Raw genomic sequence first — 6444 nt, forward strand, 5'->3', positions numbered from 1 at the left:
TGGCACCCGTCATGTCGTGTACTCTTCAAGTTCTCAGACATCATCTCAAACTCCTGGAAGTACCTCAAGGATTTCAATTTCCAGAGAATCATTCTTTCAATCCCCCAGCGACACGTCTACCCCTAAATCTTCTAAAGAGACTATTCGAACAACCAGGACCATTGTGACTAGAACTTCCACCAGTTCAGTCAAGGATTTGACTTCTCCTACCACGTCAGTACGGGAGACAGTCTACTCTTCAAAGAGTTCTCCCAGAGATACTTTTTACTCTACGAAACCATCTGAACTGACCACTGAATCTAAGACTTCATTTGAGAGTAGATATTCTTCTAAGAGCTCTTCAAAAGACTCGTTATATTCATCTAGAACGTCTCTCTCAGAGACATCATCAATCCGTCCGAAGACCTCTTTCATAGAAGCTACATATTCCTCTAGAAGTCCTTCAGGTCGAACACCCTTGACACAAAGTTCTACTGGTACTAAGACTTCTGAAGAAAAGACTGTACGCTCCTCTACTGTTACTCCTCGAGAGACGTCAAAGACTTTGTCCCCGACGCTTAGCACCTCTAAGACACTATCCGTTTCATCTTCCTCCCTGAACAAAAGTCAACTAACATCTCCCCGAAGTCCCGCGACAACTCCCAAGACACCCCGTAGACATCTGGCAGAGGAAGCAACCCCGAGTTCTACAAGACAACTGAAGGACCGCGTCTCGTTTTCGTTTCATCTTCCTCCCTGAACAAAAGTCAACTAACATCTCCCCGAAGTCCGGCGACAACTCCCAAGACACCCCGTAGACATCTGGCAGAGGAAGCAACCCCGAGTTCTACAAGACAACTGAAGGACCGCGTCTCGTTTTTTGAACAAGTGTGGTCTGGCAGTAGCAAAAGTCCGTCCATTGAATCCTTACACAGCACTTCTGTATCTGATGGTAACTCAATGATCTATCTTATAGCGTTTTTTCATGATAGGCTGACATGCAAAGGTCTAAATTTGATATTGATTAAAAGTACGAGATATAGGTATTTAGTGTCAGGCAAAGGTCTAAATTTGATATTAATTAATTAAGAGTTGGACATATAGGTATGTACATACTTACATATCAACCTAGTCAGGCAATTAAAATTTATTACCATGTAGTTGAAAATGTTTTTCCCTAACGGTTTCAATAATACTTTAGGTATTAGTAGATTAGTACCTACCTAATGTATCACCTAACAGGCGATTAAGTAGGCATAGTTCGGTACACATATCCTTATCAACAAAAATAACTCTGATTTGATGTCATATTAAGTAGGTAGGTACGGAAGAAAATTAATTCATTTGAGATTGTTTCCTCTTTGTTACCTCAACTGGGCAAACTCTGTAATAAGCACCTCCTTGTTCATTAATGTTTATTCGCCAAAGGTTTGGTCTTCCAAGGGAATGAAAATTAATTCAGCTTTCGAGGAAGATCCATACAAGATCCTGTAGTATATATTTGAATGAGATTTTACTTGTTTATTATTTTAGTTCATAGTTTGAAGAGGTACCTATAAATAACTCTAATCCTTGGGTATGTAGTTATAGACGGCCCTGAATGTGAATTTTGCTCCCCAAGATTAGCAGTGTTTGCTTATCACCTAGGGAAAATGCGAAATTATTAATAGTTTTCCAAGAACTATAAGAGCTAGGAGCGGAATGAATTACTAAGCGGCAGTATGCGGTGATAGTCCAAGTTAAATGAAAACAATCGCTTGCATTGTTCTCTCCTACCTTACTGAGTATTACTTATCTTTTTCATGCCTATGCTTTTACTACACTCAGGAAAAAAAAAAAAAAAAAAAAAAAAAAAAAAAAGAGAAGGGGGCCCCAAAGAAACTTAGAGTGGATGAACTCTATCTTTGACTTAGGTACTTACTAACATAGAGTGCCGGCACCCAGTCACTCGGTTAGGCTAGTTTTCCTCTCCGTGTATATTGCTGAGTACAAACCGAGTTCAAATAATACCCTTAGGTACCTGCCTCTTTTAATTTCATCCACCTTTTTCTTTGTATAGTGCCATTTCATTTAGGTACTTTTTTCATAATTAACTTTTTTGCAGATGTAGGTACATAATTATTAACTTTTTTAAACTTGAAAAGGGGTGTGCTTTTGTTTGGAGAGTTAGTAATCCTGTTGTAAAATTACATGAGTCATACTGGGTTTATTTACAAGATGTTAGAAATGAGGTACCTAAATCCTTCGCGAATTTTCAAAGGAATTTTGATACGAGTTCAGTATAGGATAGGTACCTATTGTTGTCACTCCCTCTCTTTTCTTTATCATCTATTTTAATGTTTCCCCATTCCTGAAGTTGTGCCCTAATTAGGGCTTAAAGTGGAAAGAAAAAGTTGTACCAAAAATTTTTGTATTTCCTTAGGTATCTCAAAATTCCGGATCCAAAGAATTGCGGGAAAAATAGATATGAGGAAAAAGTCAACAGTAGCAACTCAGTTTACTGTACCTATTGAAGTATTTGATCCCACCCTGTATGTATAGGTACATCGTAATTGCCTTGGTATAAAAAAGATCTAAATGTCAAAGGTGTGAGCTCTCCCATCTTGTGGTGGGTGTAAAAAGTTCGAGATCACCGTATATCATGCGAATTTCAGTGATTCTTGTTCTCAGAGGGTTTGCGAATTTGGTATTTGCGATATGATCTTTCCGGTACTTAATAATTAATCTAATAATCAGTCATGCAAGCCTCTTTGTCTGGCGAATGGTACTGACTCTCCATACAGAGGTGCTTAAATCCCAACTGGGGGGAAACATTTGTCCTATTTTTCTGCAATTTATTGAGTGTGGATCTCACGGATGTAAACTTGCTGTAAAAGAATAAAGTACGTGAAATCTGTGCCGATATTTGGTACATCTTCAGGAAGTCGCTCCACTTTTCGTCCATAGTATTTGACTTTGGAAAGCATTTTCATGCTAGAACATGATTTAGATAGCGATGGCAATAAACTTGCGGAATTGTTTTTTGGCAACGAGCTTTCACGCTAACTCGCTATTTCATTATCTTCTGACTATTTTTAGCTCTTGAGGATTTGCATTACGTTCAGTTTTAGTTTTTCGTTTCAACTCAGCGCTCACGTTTTGGAGTTTCTCTTATTTCTATTTTTGTTCATCCCAAGGTGAATAGTAATTTTTCAAGTTTTTACCTAATTATTGAACTTTTTTAATAAACACCTATAAGTAAAATAGAGGAAAAGTTCGAATCATACTTATGTACGTATCTAGTGAATTTATCCATCGGTACTAAGAGGGTAGATTGTTTATTGCGCACACTTACCTATTGTCTTTCCACTTTTCCCATGGTCTTCCTTATTCATTTATTAGTATGATGTGAGACCCTCATTAGGTTTTCAGTAGACAATAAAAGAGCTAATAATAGATATACGTATTAGTTTTTTATAAAATATTATGGAGATAGAATGATATGTAGGTAGGTATGTATGTCCATTTTTCCCTGTACCTATACAAAGATCACATGCCTTTTTTCCTCCAATCAGCAGTATTTTGATTGACCCTGTTTATTTGATATACCTAAAAATAGGTATTTTTTTCAACACTGTTTCATGTAAAACGTTTGTAGGTAGGTACTTTAGCTCACCAGCTAGCCGTTAGCATTGAATGAAAATAATTACCTACCTACCGGGGTCATTCTATCAATTTTTATCAAATAGAGGAGTTACCTGCACACCGAACCTAGGTATTTATCTGTAAGTAGTAGGCAGGAGGTACCTTGATTCCATTGGTAAAATAGAGGAAAAGTTCGAATCATACTTATGTACGTATCTAGTGAATTTATCCATCGGTACCTAGAGGGTAGATTGTTTATTGCGCACACTTACCTATTGTCTTTCCACTTTTCCCATGGTCTTCCTTATTCATTTATTAGTATGATGTGAGACCCTCATTTGGTTTTCAGTAGACAATAAAAGAGCTAATAATAGATACACGTATTAGTTTTTTTTTTAAAATAAAATATTATGGAGATAGAATGATATGTAGGTATGTCCATTTTTCCCTGTACCTATACAAAGATCACATGCATTTTTTCCTCCAATCAGCAGTATTTTGATTGACCCTGTTTATTTGATGTACCTAGGTATTAAAAATATTCACGCTAAAAATAATTTTTTCAACACTGTTTCATGTAAAACGTTTGTAGGTAGGTACTTTAGCTCACCAGCTAGCCGTTAGCATTGAATGAAAATAATTACCTACCTACCGGGGTCATTCTGTCAATTTTTATCAAATAGAGGAGTTACCTGCACACCGAACCTAGGTATTTATCTGTAAGTAGTAGGCAGGAGGTACCTTGATTCCATTATTAGGTCGTAAAATACCTATTAAATTTAGTAGTATACCTATTTTCCAAATTTGTTTGAATATTTTTTCCAGTGCTTTAATAGGCACCTACCTAAGACATCAAATCAGAAACACTTTCATTTATTTTATTCAATAAAAATATTAAGTACCTAGGTTCCTAATTTATAGGTAGTTAGATTTCTGAATTTATAGTAAGGTAGCTAGGTAGGTATAAGTACCTACTTAGTTTTATGGTGTTGATAAAAATTAGCGTGAAAATAGTTAGTCAAAAATACTCGTAGTTAGGCTGGTAGTTTGGCTCTTAAATGTTTAAGATGGAGATTGACATACGAATTCCCTCAAGGTTAGGGTTGCCTTACACCTCAGCCACTTTGGGCTTTCTGTGTACAGATGTGGGCATATAAACTTATTTGCATCTAAATTGCTTGTTTACCTGGGGCTGAATTGAACCTAAATCCAAACTTGATTGCTAGATCATTGAAAAATGAAAGTTTTTCTTTTTTTTTAATTTTACGTTTAAAAAGGCTCAAATAATGATGTCCAGAACTTACTTACCATGTTAGGAAACAGCTTAACCCCATACACAAAAAGCCCAATCTGAGGCTTAGGTGTAGGGGCTGTACAGCCCTAAAGGATGGGTTAAGCTTCTACGAATCTACGAAATCTACTTACCATCTACTTATTATTATTATTATACCATGTACGCACTGAACCTTCTCCTAGAAACATACAACCTTTAGCTATTATACAAATAACTATCAGGTTATAGGTACTTAGGTATAATATGTAGATACACCTATACCTATACAGCTATACACGATGTCCTAGTCTTATTACCTTGATAACATGCAATTAATCATCTCAGAGTAATTAACAAACTCTGTAGAAGGCGACTAATTTAAAAAGCTCCAATTAATTTTGTGACACAATGTGTGTAATCATAAAATTGTTCTAGATATTATGACTTATGACTGATACGATTTTAAGCAATATTGATAACATGAAGGTTATTAGTACCTATATTGGGAACACTTTCATTTAAATTACCATGCCTACAGGACATTATTTTGTGTCGTTCTTCGAAAAAAAAAAATGTGTCTTGTGTTGTGGGAACATTCTCATTTATATTACATTGCCTACGGGACATCCGGAAAAAATCGGGTGAAACTCACGACAAGGGGGAACGGGCTCTCTTTGGGTATACCCATTTACCTAAGTAGGAAGAGTAGTTACCTACCTATTTACCTCTAACTTTCCTACTTCTTTCTTTAGCAATTAGAAATCATAATAGGTATATGGGAGTTTTGGCATTTCCACTACCTATTTGGTGGATGTGTCATAAATACAACTTTCTAATAATCTAAAATACCTATATACCATTCATATTAGGAATAGGTAAGTTCGGAGTTTTGGCATCTCCACTATTTGGTGGATGCGCCAAAATACCAATCAGCTGATTGGTGATTGTCAAATCAACATGGCTGCCACCTTTGCCTCATTTTTTGTGCTTGTCCACTGTCCCGTACCTCCGTGATTCCAAAAACATGTGCTCATTTTGAGGTTAGACGCATTTTGCGTTTCAACTTTCAAAAAGTTTTGGAACAAAGGAAGACAAAATCAAAATGGAACTTTGGAAGAGCCCCGCCCATCAAAGCGAAAGCGACAGTGTAGAAGTGCGGCTTTTTACCAGATTTGCATAATATCTGATCTACAAAGTGTTATCTTTCATACAGTTACAGTACTGAAGTAATTCACAATAGGAAAACTGATAAGAAAAGTTGTGTGAAGGTCTTTTCAGAAGAATGTACCTAAGTTAGTTGTAAGTACAAAGCTTTTGTGACTGTGATGTTGTGTACTATGTTATGGTTGTGACAAACAATGTTTGAACTGTCAAGTTCTTTTTGGAATAGCCTCCATTGTCCCCAGGTTTGTAAATTTATTACAATTTATTGATATGAGTGTGATACTACATAGTACATTTCTCGATGAGTTACAAACAGATGCAAAATCGTTAAGAATTTTTTGAGTTAGAACTGTTAAACAATTAATTATAATTCACACAGTTGTCTAATTCACTTATTTCATGTA

At 36.1% G+C, this 6444-nt stretch overlaps 1 long non-coding RNA gene across 1 annotated transcript; it reads left to right on the plus strand.

The window, feature by feature from the left end:
- Positions 1-725: 725 nt before the first annotated feature.
- Positions 726-1558, plus strand: LOC113465511. The gene is made up of 2 exons (XR_003390201.1): positions 726-985; positions 1043-1558. It is a non-coding gene; the product is annotated as an uncharacterized LOC113465511 (long non-coding RNA).
- Positions 1559-6444: the final 4886 nt, after the last annotated feature.

This window comes from Diaphorina citri, unplaced genomic scaffold (assembly GCF_000475195.1).
Source record: "Diaphorina citri unplaced genomic scaffold, Diaci psyllid genome assembly version 1.1 scaffold119, whole genome shotgun sequence".
NCBI classification, from domain to species: Eukaryota; Metazoa; Arthropoda; class Insecta; order Hemiptera; family Psyllidae; genus Diaphorina; species Diaphorina citri.